An 18,691-nucleotide genomic window follows, 5' to 3' on the forward strand; every position below is an offset into this window, starting at 1 on the left:
TACTAACAAACTGCATATTTCATTTGAACATTGTTTTGATGATCACAAGCAAACAACATCAATTGTTTTTATGTCATCCATATGATGTTATTAGCTACATGAAATGACATGATATGAATGAGTTCGATTTTAGGAAAAAGTTGCTCTTATTATTAATTTTGAGGAAGGGATTTAAAAAGAAAATTTTTCATAAATATAACAAGCTGACAAAATATTTATGGCTCGTGTAACAAAATGAAAAAATTCATTAAGGTGGCCATTTTTTTTAATAGTTCAGGTTTTCCATTCATTTTTATCGTCTTTCTTTTTGCGACTTTTTTCTTTCTATCTTCTTTCTTCTCCTCTTCTCCAAATTGTTATCTGGTTCAAGATCATATATCAAATATTTTCTTTCCATCGTTTTTCTTCTCATTTTCTTCTTCTTAGTTTTCCAAATTGTTATTTGGTTCAAGATCATGTATCAAATATAAAAGATCTATTTTTAGTTTTTTTTTTCAAACGGTCACTTCGTTGTTCAAGATCATGTACTAAATATAAAAAATCTTGAAAAAATGTTGTTTAGATTTAAGTGATTTAGGTAGCCAAATCTAAAATCTAAACTAAAAAAAGTAACCAAATTGACAAATATAGTCTATTTTTTAAGGGGTTGTGGGGTTTTAGGATTGATTGGGAGAAAATAGATTTTTAGGACAAAATATGAGTGAAAAAACCAATTTACCCTTGAATGAAATTTTCCCCTCTTTCACACAACAAACTCACTCTCTTCTCCCACTTGTTATCTTTTTCCTCTAACTTCTTTGGGAAATTGCCAAAAATAGATTAAAAAAAGAGCTTTAAATGAATTTTGGGACAAGTTTTCAAAAGAAAGACTTTTAGGACAATTTGGGTGTGAATGGACAAAAATGCCCTTCATTAAATTTCTATCGCTCTCTATTGATTTTTTGCCTACCCACGTTCGCTTTCCCTTCTCTTTCGCATAGAACACCTCAAGTAAAAAAAAAACATCTCCTTTCGTTGGCTTTTGAAATTTCCCGCTCTGCTCTTCGAAGATACTCCGACTGTTCGTTTGTCGTCGGTCCTCCAGTGCATTTCATCGGTTCTCCTTTTCGAACCTAAGAATCAACTTTGAGCGTTTTCTCTTATTTCAGTGAGTTTTATCTGTAACCCATTTTCAATATATTTGCTGTAAATGTTTGGTTTTGGAATCGACTTATTTGCTGGAATTTGTGGAATTTGTTCCTTTTTCTTCAGGCTTCAATCATGACATCGACATCGACCGACGGACCCTTGTACAAGATTAATCCTTCCCATCATTTTTATTCCCTAGTAAGTTGTTTGTCTCATTTAGAAAAGACAACACATAATATTAAGGCCAAACTCAAACCCGATCAATTAGCCTTATTTAGGAAAACAAAGTTTGGGCACTTTTTGGACCTAAATATTATCTTTAATGGGTCACTCATCCACTACTTACTGTTAAGGGAGGTGGAAGATGAAGGAAAGGATTCTATAAGTTTCTTACTAGGGGGCGTTGTTTGTACTTTCGGTAGGAGAGAGCTTAACATCATAACTGGACTATGGGGTCCTAAAGAAGACTATATTCAGTTGGTTGGGAATAGTCGACTGTTGGAGAAGTTTTTCAAAGACAAGGAGTGTATTTATGTTAGCGACTTAGAGGATATATTTTTGGAATACGAGGGTGATTACGATGATATTGTGAAATTAGCTTTATTCTACTTTATAGAGATATCTTTGTTGGGAAAAGATAGGCGAACCAAAGTCGACATTGGTTTTTTCAAGATTGCTGATGATTGGAATACATTTAATAATTATGATTGGGGTCAGATTGTTTTTGTATGCACGCTAAATGCCTTGAAAAGAGCCTTGGACAAGCATTATGCCAAGGGAAAGAAGAAATCAACACAGACAAAAAAATATACTATCAATGGATTTCCGCATGCATTACAGGTATGTGACTTCTTACTTCTTACTTCAAAACTTTTAAACGATCGTTTAGTTATTTTAAACGATAGTTTAGTTATTTAAACGATCGTTTAGTTTTTTTAAACGATCGTTTAGTTTTTTTAAACGATCGTTTAGTTGTTTTAAACGATCGTTTAGTTGTTTTTTTAACGATCGTTTAGTTATGTTAAACGATCATATAGTTGTTTTCAAACGATTGTGAAACCACTTGTTTATATATCTAAACAAGTACAAGAAATATGTACAAGAAATAAATATGTACATATTTCTTAAATATGACTTAAACTTTTAATATGTACAAGAAATAAATAATATTATTGTTTTTATGCAGAAGCAATCATGGATGAACAAGGCTGCTAGACAAAAGCAGCCTTACAATCATAGTAGCGGGTCAAAGTCCTTTCTACAACGATAGCACGAGCTCACTGAGAAAAAAGGATAGTCAGTCAACCGTGTGGAGTTATTTCAGAAAACACACGTTTGAGCCAGGACGTTCGTATCGCAGGCCGCAGAGGATGTGCATGTAAGTTATCGAACGAACTCTTATGCCCTTATTTATTATCCTCTTTCATTATATATTTTTATGTTACCTAACTTAGTTTTTAAATTTGTTGCAGAATCAAATGCTGGAACTCCAGTCCCAGCCTACCTTAGAGGGTAGTTAGCCTCTCTCTGGGGATGAGATATGCGATCAGGTGTTGGGTAGATGACCAGGCTACTCAAAAGGCCTTAGTTGGAGACCCAAGCCGAAAGCCCGCAAGACGACGAGTGCGAGCAGTTCCACGACGTCATGCTTTCAGTTGACCACATAAATAGGGATTCAAATACAAGCTAAACTTTATCAAGCTTTGGAACGGATTGAATTGCAAGATAGAAATTTCCAAGCGTTAGCTTTAGAAATGGAACAAATGTGAAAGCTGATATAGGACTCGGGCACAGCAAGGACCACCACATGATCCTTAGCTTTGCGGTACGTATGTATGTTCCCATTATTCTTAAGTTTTTGCAATGATAGTATGTAAGTTATGATATGGATATATGTACTAAACTTAGTTACTTTTGTATCATTGTAGGACATGTAATGTAAAATGAAGCGTACTAGCCTCGTTAGGAGACGTATGACTGTTTGCGCTTTTTTGTATTATGAATACGACATTTTATTTATTATTACGCTATATGTTTTCTGAATTATAAGTATTTCATAATTTATTAATTTATATTGAATTTACTTAAATTTAATTCAAAACAAGTGTCATTATTTCATACAAATAGAGAACTTGTTTAAGCAAAAAAATTTTAGAAAAATAATTTAAATTATATATTAAAAAATACATATAAAAAGGAATTTCCGATGCAGCGCAACATCAAGAATAGGATGAAACACGTCAGGAAAGTTCTATTGGTATTTATGACGCCTTATATTGTCGACGCTGATATTGCATCGACATAAAGGTATTCTCGACATGGTATATTGCATCGACAGAACGGGCTTCCCGACGCGTTATATTGTGTCGGCATAAATGACGTTGGTAGAGGCAATCCCAACGTCGTGTTGGTCATGCGTCGGGAATTCCTCTTCTGACGTGTTTTTACAGACGTGCGTCCTGACGCAGTAAAGGATGTCGAAAATAGGGATCCTGACGTTGTTTTAGCTTCTTCCGACGTAAGGCTGCGTCGGGAATCCCCTGCTCTCTTGTAGTGTTGTGTGATCTGGTAGTGGAAGACGTGTTATGCATAAAAGAATTCGACAGTACTTGCAGTGCGTTAAGATTTTCTTTGGACGGCTATAACTTGATAAAAGAGTGTGATGAACGCTTGAGCCAAGGAGAGGGTATACAAAAACATAAAGTCATGCATAATGAATCTTCAAGATAACACTTCTTTTCGAAAGGAATACGACGATATAAACTTTGGAATATTAAGTTTCATTTTTCTATGATGCATGTTTTGATAATTGATTTTGGGATGTTATGGCAAAATTGATTTATTTAAAGCGCCTGCTAAAAAGACCCCACTCACTAGGCATTTTCGTCTAATTCTTCAAATGTTTTGTTTTAACCCCTCAGGTAGCGAAGGACATCCAACGTTGAACTTGTAGTCTTGATCGCCTACCGTGCCTCCTTAATCACATCGTTTTGGTAGTGGCCACTATATTAGTATAACATGTAGGAGCTAGGCGAGAAGAATCAAGTTGTTTTGTATCTGTAATTCATTTGAAGGACTTGTACATTTATAATCAATTATATTTTTGTGATTTGTTATCAATGAAGCTTTCTTGTCTCTTTCAATTTCGAATTTTGCGTTTAAAATTGTGGTTTGAGTAAGTTGTTCCTTTTACTAGACGTTTAGCGTGCCATCTTGTGGAGAGATTGTGCCTTAGATTATTAGACAACACACCTTCTCTTGGTCGCAAGAAGTGACCTTTGGGGCAGGGTGTGACAAGTGGTATCAGAGTATAAGTTTTCTGGAACGATCTTAAGTAGAGTCATGCATATGGCATCATGTATTAGCATGAGAGTTAATGTATTGATGCAATATAGAAACTATGGCACCACGATGAAGGCCAAGACGAGTCAGACAAGTGGCAACGGATGTTCCCACTATTGGGAGCGTGAATAGAGCGCAAGCATTGAACGAGGTGTCTAGTAACCCACACAGTTTAGTGGGAAGAAGAGCTAAAGAAGGAATGTTTAATTACCTCCCTCAAGAGATAGACAAAAGGCTTACCATCTAGAAAAAGAAATGTTGTGAAAACATACTCTCTGGGTACTGTGTTACATTATTTTTGATATATTGAGACTGATGTTGACATTATATATTGAAATAAGATGATATTTGTACCCTCTATAATATGATGTCTTATCTTTGTTGTGTGATCTAGGATAAGAGGCTATATTCTTACTGTGTGATCTGGAATAGAATTCCCTATTAATGTTGTGTGATCTGGTATGGGATGCCATTTTGTTTGCTGTGTAATCTGGCAAGAGAAGACGTGTTATGCATAAAAGAATTTGACTGTATAGGCCAAAGCATTAGATTTTCTCTGCAGGCAAAAGAGTATGGTGAACGCTTGAGCCAAGAAGAAGGTATACATAAACTTAATTGAGTATGCATAATGGATCTGCAAGATAACACTTAGTATGCAAAAGGCATATGACACGATAAACTGTGAAATATTAAGTTACATTTTGCTATGATGCATGTTTTGATAATTGATTTTGGGATGTTATAGGAAATTTGATTTATTTAAAGCGTCTACTAAAAAGATCCCACTCATTAGGCATTTTTGTCTAATTCTTCAAATGTTTTGTCTTAACCCCTTCAAAGTAGCAAACAATATAAGAGGAGGGGATATGCCAACGCAGTACTGCGTTTGTAGATTCTCGAAACGCATCGGTAGAGGCTACACTAACGTCGAAATAAACGTCGATAAAGACATCGTGAGAAATTCGTCGGTGTCACCTCTCTCGACGTGATAATGGGACGATTTCGGCAAAAGTTACTACCGACGCACTCTTCGCCGACATGGTCAACACGTTGGCAGTGCAGAACTACGGATGTGTGTTAACAGCGTCGCAAATACCTTACTATCGACGCCGATGTATGCTTCAACATCATCTAGTACGCAACATTGGCAGTGGTATCAGATTTAATATTTTATTAATTAACATAAAATTAATTTACTTCTAACTTTTATTAATTAATGTAAACTTAATAAAAAAATATTAAAATTCTAAATTGAATTAGAATTGACATAAAATTGAAAAAAAATACAAAAATACCAAATCAAATTTATTATTAATTGAAGTATTAAAAAGTACACGTTCTAGGTAGTTCAAATATAAATTATATCAATAATACAAAGTAAAATTAAAAACTTAAACATAATTTAGAGCGTCAATGCCAGTTTCTCAACTTCTGCACATTGCCTCAACATCACTGTATGATCATAGGAATAGATGCAGAATGTGCAAAGAGGGAAGTTGGACATTATTACGAGTTGCGTCAAGAGAAACACGAGGTTGCTTCAAACAGAAACAATCCTTACTCTGGTGGTTTCAGAAAATTGATTGGGAAGAGAGTTGCAGAAAATGACAAGATTGAAAAAACTTTCTATGACTTACCTACTCAGTTCTCGATCTTGTCATTTTCTGCTTCTCTCTTTCTAATCAATTTTCTGAACCACAAGAGTTAGGGTACTTTCTGTTTCAAGCAACTTTATGTTTCACCAGACACGACTCATAATAATGTCCAACTACCCTCTTTGCACATGTTGCCCATGTCTCTATGATCAAACTAGCTATAATAATTTTCAACTTCCCTTTCTTTGTTTGAGTTCCTCCAGTGCACATAATGCTAAAATACACAACAAGTTTGATATCAATACAACATAACTTACATTTGTAGGAAATAATAGAACAACTATCAATATACATTCAAAAGCACCAACATACATACAACAAAACAATCATCAACATACATTCAAAAGCATCAATATATATTCAAAAGCATTAACATACATACAACAAAACAACCATCAACATATATTCAAAAGCATCAATATACATTCAACAGCATCAACATACATTCAACAACATCAACATACATATAACAGAACCCAATGTCCAGATTTGCAATGTCCTCAATGTCCAGATTTGAAATGTCCATACAATAGCATTCCATTTTCTTCATTCTTTTTCTTTTCAATTGAATGAATGGCCAATGCCTATTTGTGACCTAATGAAACATAGTGTACTTACAACCTATGCAAACTAAACGACTTGTGGTTATATCCCTTGTTCTCTATTGAATATAAGTTATAGATTTATCATTAGTTTGAAACTAAAATCTAAATGGTTTGAAACTTACCGAAAATAGAAGAACAATGGCGAGGGAGTCATTAGTTTGAAACGAAAATGCAAACTTCTCCTCTCTTCAAAGACGTCAAAGCACGGTAGATGGACGAGACATGCTAAAGACGTGGATCTTCGACGACGGTTGTATGCGACAAAGACGATGAATAGAGAAAGACTTGTCGGTCGAACAGAGAGAGACGAAGACGGTCTTCTCTTTGAAATTTTAGTTCTGTCTTTTAGGAAACTAAAACAAAATATATAGGAAAACTTCCGATGTCGTTATCTATGCATCGAAACTAATTACAGAAAGTTTCGACGAATCACTAATGTCGTCGGGAGTAGGTAAACCATTCCCGACGCTCAATGCATGGCATCGGGGATCTTGCTCTTAGTTCAAGTTTATCCTGACGTCTTGTGCAACCTATCGAGAATTATATACCTATTTTTGATGTCATGCATGGAGCATCGGGGATCTTGCTCTGACACATAATAAATGTTCAAGTTTATCTCGACGTTCTGTGCAACGCGTAGGGAACGATATTCCTATTTTTGACATTGTTTGAGAAGCATCGGGACTGGCTTCTTCTTTTCCAATGTTCTTTATGGTATGTCGAGCAAAGATGATATTAAAATAATGTTTTTACCATGTCCCGACGTATGGATCACGGTGTTGGAAATAGCCATTTGTCTCAACGTTTCGTCATCCGACGCCATTTTATGCATTGGGAAAACTCTGATTTCTTGTAGTGGAAGGACATCCGACGTTAAACTTGAGGTCTTGATTGCCCACGTGCCTCCTTAATCGCATCATTTTGGTAGTGGCCACTATATCTCGTATAGCATGTAGGAGATAGGCAAGAAGAGTCAAGTTGTTTTGAGTCTGTAATTCATTTGAAAGACTTGTGCACTCAGAATCAATTGTATTTTTGTGATCTGTTATCAATGAAGTTTTCTTGTCTCTTTCAATTTCGAATTTCACATTTAAAAGTGTGACTTGAGTAAGTTGTTTTGCTTACTAGACATTCAACGTGCCATCTTATGGAGAGATTGTGCGTTGGATGGCTAGGTGGCATGCCTCCACTTAGTCGTCAGAAGTGACCTTTGGGGTAGGACGTGACACAAAGTTCAAAACCAAGGGTTAATTCAGAGTATTCTAAATCATTGTCACTACATAGAGGTTTAATGTGTAAGACACCTTTGCTTAAGCACAGTATTACACAGATAGATACTACTCAATGAAAATGTTTTAAAAAAATTTCAAGTGTGGGACTGATTAGTAAATTTTTTTCAAGTAAGGGGTTGTTGATGAAAAGCTGTTTAAATATTATTATTTTATTAAAAAATGGATTCCCACGTTACTTAGAAAGAAATGTGGAAGCTCCCTTATATATCAATACTTTGAGTTATATGTTTAGGCTCCAAAGGTGTAACTACCCAAACTTTTTAAACTAAGCTAAGTCCATTACTCAAAAGATAAATATCAAAAGATACTTTCTTGAAAAGATGATAACTAAAATCTTTATAAAATTAATATCAAATAACTCTTCGTAAAACATAAAAATTTACAAATTCAATAAAACACCGTAAAAACATGACCTGTGGGTTCTAACAATTTTAAAGAAAATAAAATAAATAAATAAGACAAAATCTTAAGTAAAATGTCTAAAATTTAAAATACTGAAAAATATATAAATAGATGTGGAACTTGAATTGTGTCCCCTTATAGCATGTCACAGATCCTTTATGTTGCTTGCCAGCTTTCCAAGTTCTCTATCCTTGTCTGAAATATTAAACATAGAAATGAGTGAGTGTATAAATATACCCAGTAAGGGACCTACTACTAGTCCCGCTAGTCCCGCTAGGTGATATGTTAACTACCCGTTAGGAACATAATCATAACATCGTATGTCCAATGGAGCACACTTGGGTGAGTGAGATCGTACAAACACCCCTAAATCGTATGAGTGATACTATGAGAACACCCTTAGTTGTGCGAGTGATCATAGGTACACACTCCATAAACATATTTGCAATACATAGGTACACCCCTAACTGTGTGAGTGGTCCCGTTAGAACACCCCTAGTTGTACGAATGACCCCTATACACAATATACTTGTCCTCTAACTGTTATGTGATTCGTAGGTACACTCCTAAATCGTGTGAGTGGTCCAGTAGGAAAACTCCTAGCCCTGCGAGTAACCTCATAGATAGGATCACAATACAAGTGGGGCAATAAGTTTAACAGACAAAGTTAACATACACACCACAATCCAAAAGCATGTAACAGTTAACATAACATGGCATGAATCATCAGTCAAGAAAGTCCATAATCATAACAATCTATAAAGCATGAAATCCATCAATCATACTTAATTATCAAGTAACATCAGTCAAGAATCATAACATCTCATTATGTATTCTCAGCTACTATCAACAGATAATCACAAAATACATTCAACTCTTAAAATTTAATTCGAAGGTCCAGTAGTAGAATCTCTTACCTCGAGAATAGCTAAACGTTTATTCCCTATCTGTCACAATCAATGCTTCCCAATAGACAAATCCTAAGTAGTAGAGGAAAATTCAAATAGAAAATTAATAAGTAATGACAGTTGGCTTGATTACTTTTCCAAAGTATTAGTCAAATGAACCTTGAAAGGAAAAATCCAAATTTAGGAAAGTAAGCCAGCTTAATCCAAAATTAATTTATTTTAGACTAAAAATAAAGGTTTGATGGGTATACCAAAACTCAATCAAGACCAACCTATAACCTACCCTAAATGGCTCAAATGATATCAAAGATAAAGCTTGGCTTAGGGGAGGGATGTGGTTCGGCTAAAGGAAAAGAGGGAAGGGTGTCTGCACGGCTCGCAGCTTGGAGATGTAAGGGACGTTGGCTCAGATGGAAACAAGGCAGTTGCACACGGTTTGAATGAAAGACGGCTTGGACGTCAAAGGATTTGGCTCGAAACGTGAAGTAGAACGATACACGCAACTCTTTGGTCTTCTTCGAATGGCTTGCTTGGCCTCAACGGAGGAGGGCTTCACCGGACGTGACAGAGGATGATGGTGGTTACACGATGCAGAGGAGAGGCACGAACAATGAGATGAAACTCGTGTGTTGGCTTGCACTAACTTCATTGAAAAACTCCTCAACCCGAGTGCTCAATGGTTCACGACAAAGAAAAATCTGGCAACTCTAGGAAAAGAACGGTGGCGAACGATGGCAAAGTGGCTGGAGGTGCTCGGGTTTGGAAAAGGAAAAGGGAAGAAGATGAATAGTGTTTGGCATGTAGAACAATAATAGTTTAAATAAAATTATGGATAATAATAATATTAATATAAATATCATTATTATTATTAATAATATATTTCTTTTCCTTTTAATTCTTTTCCAAATAAAATCAAATCTTCTTTCCCTTCATTTAAATCTCCCATCCAATCCAATAAAACCAACATTTTCTCTCTCTCAAATTAATTTTCCATTAATCAACATTTATCTTCCAAAAAAATTATCCTTTTACTAATAATTATATTTTTTTTCTTAACAAACACCTTTTCTCTACTTAATTACCCTTCAACAAATAATTTATCTATATCTTCTTCTTTCCAAAATACAATATCTTTTCCTTAAATAATTATATTTTAACATATATTTTATTTTTTTCTTTTTCATAATAATTATATATATATACATATATACGTATAATTATCAAATTTTCGACCAAATTTTCACTCTTTAATTAAATAACACCCAAATTATTTAATTAATTCCAATTTCTAAAAAAAAAGATTAATTAATCTTCAAAATAACGTCCAATAAATTAAACATAATTTAAAAAGAGATAGTTTCAAAACTATAACAAAGTGGCAAAATATTTACACTGTATAGAACAATTTCGAAAACGTAAAAAGCCTACAAGTCCACCATGAAAAATATTAAAAAAGCTTTGTCAACCATGTCGTCTACAACACACATAATATATTTGGTACAAGATCGTTCATATTTTGCTATTGTTTAGTACACGATTCTTTAGATTTGGTCATTTAGATTTGGATAGCCAAATCTAAACGATTTATTTTTTAAATTGTCTGTACACGATCTTTTAATTTAATTACACGATCGTTTAGATTTTTTTTTTGTACACAATCGTTTAAATTTGGCAAACGACGTCTTTTTCTAGTCTTTTATATTCAGTACTCGATCTTGAACAACCAAATAAAAGTTTGAAAAATAGATATTTTATATTTGATACACGATCTTGAACAAAAAAAAAGGAAAAGAATGAAAGACGATGGAGCAGATGAAGACGGGAAGAAAGACGGAAGGGTAAACCTGAAATATTTAAAAAATGGCTAACTTCATGGACTTTGTTATACGAGATGTAATTATTTTACCGGTTTTTTATATTTTTGAAAATTTTCCATTAAAAAAACTAAGATAATTAACTTCAAAAATTATTTTCATTTTTGGAGCGTTACAAAGGGGTACCTAAGTTTTAGAGAAGGTGAGGAGATAGGCAAATGTGACTCTGTCAATATCTTGAAACGAGCACTCTGCCAACATCACCTATCTGATCGAGCATAGTGTGGTGTTTTATTAATAGATTTATTTTTTTGCTAAAATAAATTTTGATTGTTGTCGTTGAACCGTTGAATCGTTTCTTCATTATTAATTTTGGATCGTTGAACTGTTTCTCATGATTAATTTTGGACCGTTGAACTGTTTCACTTGGCATACCAACATTTCATTCTCTCCGCTGTATATATATATCCCACTTTGGTTCTCATTTGAAACATCAAATCGAAAAAAGTTATTCTCTCGTATTCTAGTTTGTTATGTTTTTAACTCATGAATTCCGAGCAAGTATCTATTTGAGTGTTGGTTTTCCATTCGATTTGGTGCAGCTCTGATCATCGAACAAATGTTGTTTTATCTTAGGGACAACAGGATAATTCTAAAACTATTTGCATACCAAGTAGAGCCACAAAACATCTTAAAGAAAATGAGATTCGCAACTCAGCCATACTACTAACGAGTTTTTGTTTTGTAGATTCTGACTTATATTTCTATCGAAGTTCTTAAAATTTAAGGCCCAAAGTATGATTTAAACAAAAATAAATTATATATATAAAAAGAATAGAAGAAAATATTCTTCTTCATGACGCCATTGACCCCCCTTCATGAGTCACTTCTTGCACAACACCTATGATGTCTGCAGTTAGCCATTGATCATGTCATCTTCATTCGCTAACTAGTCCTCTATCCTTATCATTGGCTTTTTGGTATGTTGGAACTTTTTAAATCATACAAAGAGCATTGATTGGCCTATGTAAGTGGAAGTTTAGAAGATATGAATAATTGAAACAAATTTAGAAGGTTAGTGGATCATGGAAGCTAAATGTTAATGAAGAAATAAGAGGTTGTGCATACATGGGGGACCTCCTACTCCAGGCAATTTGAAAGGTAAACAACTAGTTGTTCTAATATAGGAGAGTGAAATTGTGGAGATGGGCGAAATTACTCCATTTTGTCTTCACGCTTCGGGTGTGTTGCTTTTGATCGACTTAGGAAAAATAAAAATTCCTAAAGGAAAAATCACCGAAAAACGATGACTAAAGGTTGGTCAGAGACGGCCATTGAAAAATGACCCTCAAAAGTTGGTCGACAAATGTTGTCAACAGTCGACAAAATATATTAGTTAGAAAAACAGTGACAGGAATTCGACTAATAAAGTTTGTCAAAAACGACCTTCGAAGATTGGTAGGGAGTGATTCTAGGTAAAATGATAGATGAAAATTGGTCGTCAACGACTTGAAAAACAATAGTCGAAGGTCACTGACAAGGATCGTTGGGGGTGTTAGTCGAAGATTGGCTAGCGACCATCGACAAAGATAGTTATCGGAGGTTAGTTGACAACACGATTGTCGAAGGTGGTGGCTGAAGTTTTTTTTTTTCCTTAAGAAAACCATTACATTCAAAACATTTTTCTAAAAGTTGGTTCTAAGTGTTTATTAGAAACCAACTTGTTTTATAAAGTCATTTTTTCAAAATCCACTTTAGGTGGTTGCCAAATACATATTTTTCTTCTTCGAAATAACTTAATTTTTAATTTAATCACTTGAAAAGTCAATCCAAGCACACACATAACCTATGGGTAAGAAAAGGATAATGAAACTACCCTAAAGAAAAGGACAATGAAACTACCTAGAGATCTTTAAGACTTAAATCTTTTAGCAAATTTTGATAGGATTTGAATGTCTATTTATGTTTGTTTGACTTTAATAAGCGAAAAGAAAAATAAATTTAGGACCACAATTAAAAAAACAAAAACATGTATATGATCAAATTTGTAGTGATGAAGAGTTTGTTGATTTTTTTTCTTTTCAATTTAAATTATCATATGGGAATATGATATTATTGTTTGGCATCTTTTTGTATTTAGCCATTCATCATTTTATTGGAAATTTTTGTATGGTTAATTTAAGTTTTTGGATTTGATTTGTTGAAGAGAAAAGGATGTATAAGAATTAGACGAATGAAAGGGAAATGAGAGTATTTTTATGAAAAAAAGAAGAAGAAGAAGATATTGATAAACCCCCTAATCATACTACAATACAATAGAAGAGGAAAGAAAGGTTAAACATGTGTGAAAGGGGATAAAAGCAAGGAAGTCTTGTTTAATGAGTAGAGTGTCTTGATTAATAAGTAGAATATGTCTTTTAGTTGTAACTATAAATAGTCTTTTAATTGTGGAGGGAGAGTTAGTTATCTTTTAAGAAGTTAGTTATACTTTGTTTCATATTTGAGAGATAGGATAGCAAGAGGCAGTTGCCCTCGTTTCCGAACTGAGATTCTCTCAATTCATTTCTCTACTTTCGTGATCGTGTACTTGAATTTCATTCTACCAATACCATCAATAAACTTCTATACTTTGAATTCAATTCCGGATCCCATCATATTGGTATCAGAGCGTGTTAGTCCTGGGGAAGCGAACGAAAATGGCTCAGAAGCGCATAGAGGAGAGTTAGAGAACTTCGATCAGGAAATGACTGGAATAAAAAACGAACTAAACAAACAACTTGCGATTCAAGAGAATCTGATTGCATTGACGAAGAACATAAAAAAACAACAACTTTTGTTGCGATTCATGGAAACTACGGCAAAGGAGAGATCAACGATAAGTGAGAGGATAACCAAATCAGTTGTATGAGATTCTGTGACAATGAAGATGAAAGAAGGAGAAGGTTCGTCGAGCAAAGAAATCAGAGATGAAGCGCGAGGGAAGAAAATAGAGTATGAAGAAGGAAGCCACGAACGCAACACATTAAAAAAAGTTGAAATACCGATCTTCAACGCCGAAGATCCAAATTCATGGCTTTTTCGCGTGGACAAGAATTTTCAAATCCATGAACTTATGGATTTTGAAAAAATTATAGTAGCTATAATAAGCTTCGATGGACCAGCATTATACTGGTATAGATCTTAAGAAGAGCACGAAAAATTTACTGATTGGCCAAATTTGAAGAAGAGGCTGTTGGTTTGATTTCGATCGATCAGAGAGAGGTCCATCTACGATCAATTTCTAAGGATTAAAAAGGAATCCACGATGGAAGAATATCAAAACTTATTCGATAAGTTGGTGGCTCCACTACCAGATTTGCAAGATAAAGCTGTCGAAGAAATATTTATGAACAGCTTACTACCATGAATAAAGGCAGAAGTTGAGTTCTTAAACCGATTGGATTGGTGGAAATGATGTGATTAGCTCAATTGGTGGAAAATTAGGAGATCATATGCCACGAAGCGAATCTTAAGAGATACTCTGAAGGTAAATACCATTCTTACCCCTCTTCTAATACTAAACCTAATATGGTTACGAATGCGAGTGATAATAAGAGTAATATAACTTTTCTGATGAGAATCATTACTTTAAAAAGGATTACAGCTGGTGAAAATAAGAAGGAAGGACTGTCCAGGAAGCTATCTAATGCCAAGTTCTAGGCAAGGAAAGAAAAAGGCTTATGTTCCTAATGTAATGAGAAGTATTCACATGATCATAAGTGCAAGGCTAAAGAGAAAAGGGAACTTCGAATGTTTGTTGCGAAAGAAAATAACGAAGAACTTGAAATCATAGAGGAAGATGAATTTAAGAAGAAAGAATTGAATACTATGGAAATAACAAAAGAAAACAAGACGATTTTGGAACTATCCATAAACTCGATGGTAGGCTTGTCCAATCTTGGTACTATGAAAGTGAAAGGGAAGATCCAAGCTAGAGAAGTAATTGTGTTAATTGATTATGGGCTGGCTACACATAATTTTATCTTTGAAAGCATATTCATTTACCTACAATTAGCAAATAGAGATACATCAAATTATGGGGTCATACTCAGATCTGGAACAACAATAAAAGGGAAGGGAGTGTGTAAAGCAGTAGAGTTGGTATTGAATGAGTGGAAGGTGACAAAAAATTCTTACCACTGGAGCTGAGGGAAGTAGACGTTATATTGGGAATGCAATGGTTATACTCCTTGGGAATCACAAGGGTGGATTGGAGTAATTTAACCATGACATTTATGCATCAAAATAAGAAGATGATCATAAGAGGGGATCTCAGCCTAATAAAAACTAAAGTGAATCTGAAAAATATGATGAAATCATGGGATGAATCTGATCAGGGCTTCTCAGTAGAATGTAGAGCATTAGAAGGAGGAGTGACAATGGCAGAATACTATGGAGTAGAAGTATTGACTGTGGAGGAATCAATATCAGTAGTCTTGAATAAATTTGAAGATGTATTCGATTGGCTTGAGAGACTACCACTAAGAAGAGAAATCGAGCATCACATCCATCTCAAGAAGGGTACAGACCATGTTAATGTTTGACCTTAAATATGCATATTAACAAAAGCAGAAATGGAAAAACTGGTGGATGACATGTTTTCGTCTAGAGTGATATATCTAAGTACTAGCCCATACTCTAGTTCTGTATTATTAGTGAAGAAGAAGGATGGGAGTTGGCGATTTTACGTTGATTATCGAGCATTAAATAACGTTACAATACCATAAATATTCCCTATACCAGTGATTGAAGAGCTTTTTGATGAGCTAAATAGTGCTTCAATGTTTTCGAAGATTGATTTGAAAGCAGGTTATCATCAAATTCGAATGTGTGCAGACGATATAGAGAAGACTGCATTTTGAACACATAAAGGTCATTATGAATTTATGGTCATGCCCTTTAGATTGACTAGTGCACCTTCTACATCCTAATCTCTAATGAATATCATATTTTGACCATACTTAAGAAAGTTTATACTAGTTTTTTGTATGATATATTGATATACAATCAAGATTTGGAAGAACATTTACAACACTTGGGACTTGTATTAGAAGTGTTAAGAAAGAATGGGAGTTGTATGCCAACAAAAAGAAGTGTAGCTTTGCACAAACACAAGTGGAATATTTGAGACACATTATATCTAGCCAAGGAGTTGAGGCAGACCCAGAGAAGATTTGGGCTATTAAAGAATGGCCAATTCCTACTAATGTTAGGGAAGTTAGGGGATTCTTAGACTTAACAAGGTATTATTGAAAAGTTGTACAACACTATGGAACCTTAACAGTCCCATTAACTCAACTACTGAAGCTTGGAGCATTTAAATGGTTGATGGAAGCTCAAGAAGCCTTTATAAAATTGCAAAATGCGATGATGACCCTCATGTTTTGGCCCTACCTGATTTCAATGTACCTTTAGAAATCGAGACTAATGATTCTGGATATGGTATAGGGGTAGTTTTGATTCAAGTTAAATGACCTATTGCCTATGATAGTCATACTTTGGCTATGTGAGACAGGACAAAGCTTGTGTACAAGAGAGAACTGATGTCAGTGGTATTAGCAGTTTAGAGGTGGAGACCTTATCTACTTGGAAGAAAATTCGTAGTGAAGGCTGATCAATGCTCGCTAAAATTTCTATTAGAACAGTGGGTAATTCAACCTCACAAAAGTCATGCAGTCTTACCACTTCTTTCACCAAAGACTAATGGGTTTGAAGTAATACTAGTGGTAGATCGATTCAGCAAATATGGCCATTTCTTGGCATTAAAGCATCCCTATACAACTAAAAAGTAGTTGACTTATTTGTGAAAGAAGTGGTAGGATTGCATGGCTATCCTCATTCCATAGTTTCTAATAGAGATAAAGTATTATTGAGCAACTTCTGAAGGGAATTGTTTAGATTAACAGGTACAAGGTTGAATCGAAGCTCTGCATATCATCCACAATCGGATGGTCAAAACGAAGTAGTCAATCGAGGAGTAGAAAACTACTTTCGTTGTTTCTGTGGAGAAAGGTCGAAGGAGTGGGTGAAATGGTTACATTGGACAGAATACTGGTATGATACAATGTACCAAAGATCGTTAGGGGTAACACCATTCCAAGATGTTTATGGCCGACTACCCCTACCCTTAATATACTGTAGGGACAGAGAAACTCCAAATTCAACACTTGGTGAACAGCTGAAGGAGAGAGATGTAGCATTGGGAGCGTTGAAAGAGCATCTTAGAATTGCACAGGAAACAAATGAAGAATACGCAAATTTGAAGAAGAGAAAAGAGGTGGAGTATCAAGTAGGGGATTTGGTGTTTTTGAAGATAAGACCCTACAAGCAAGTTTCCTTGAGAAAGAAAAGAAATGAGAAACCGTTTCCCAAGTCCTTTAGCCCAAATAAAGTCATTGAACGATAAGGCCAGTGGCATATAAGCTGGAATTATCCAGCACTGCAGCCATTCACCCTGTGTTTCATGTGTTGCAGTTGAAAAAGGTGTTGGGTGAACATAATGAAGTTCAGCAGGATATTCCATACATGCCAAAAAATCACGAGTGGAAGGCAATATCAGGTGAGGTGTACGGGTATCTAAAGAACAAGGTAGGAAGATGGGACGTGTTAGTCAGTTGGAAAGGGTTGCCAAGACATGAAGCTACGTGGGAGGCTTATGATGAAATTCAACAACTATTTCCAGAGTTTCACCTTAAGTACAAGGTGAATTTGGAGAGGGAATTTAATGATAGACCCTCTATCATACTACAATACAGCAGAAGAAGAAAGAAAGGTTCAACACCGTGAAAGGGGATGAAAGCAAGGAAGTCTTGATTGATGAGTAGAGTCTGTCTTTTAGTTGTAAGGACAAATAGTTTTTTAACTGTGGAGGGAGAGTTAGTTATCTTTTGAGAAGTTAGTTGTACTCTGTTTCATCCTTGAGAGATAAGATAGTAGGAGGTGGTTGCCCTAGTTTCTGAATTGAGATTGTCTCAATTCATTTCTCTACTTTCGTGATCGTGTACTTGAATTTCATTCTACCAATACTATCAATAAACTTCTATACTTTGAATTCAATTTCGGATCCCATCAGATATATGCATGAGTTGTTTTCAAATGGATTATTTTCAAACTTAAGGAAGTTTTAAGGAAATTGACCGTACTAATGGTAAAATCATTTAAAAACTACTTTGAAAGTTCCCACGTTTTTGCCAAACAAGTTGCTGGAAGGCTTCTTTCCAAATAAAAATAGAAGGAAAATTCTTTTCCTTAAAGTTTGAGAGTATTATTGAAAATTTAAAATTTCAAATGTACTTTCAAGTACTAATGGTTTTCATCCAAAAATACTAAAAGTAATGTTAAACTTCTCTTAAAGAGTATTTATTAAAATTTTGAAAACCCAGATATATTCTTTAAACAAACCTAAATATATTCTAAAAAAAAAAAACAAAATTTTGAGTGCGTTTTCTTTCGAGTTCACAACAATGTAGATTTGAATTATCAATGACTTATAATATGATTGTCGAA

The sequence above is a fragment of the Cucumis melo genome, chromosome 8, assembly GCF_025177605.1.
Source record: "Cucumis melo cultivar AY chromosome 8, USDA_Cmelo_AY_1.0, whole genome shotgun sequence".
In the NCBI taxonomy this organism is placed as follows: domain Eukaryota; kingdom Viridiplantae; phylum Streptophyta; class Magnoliopsida; order Cucurbitales; family Cucurbitaceae; genus Cucumis; species Cucumis melo.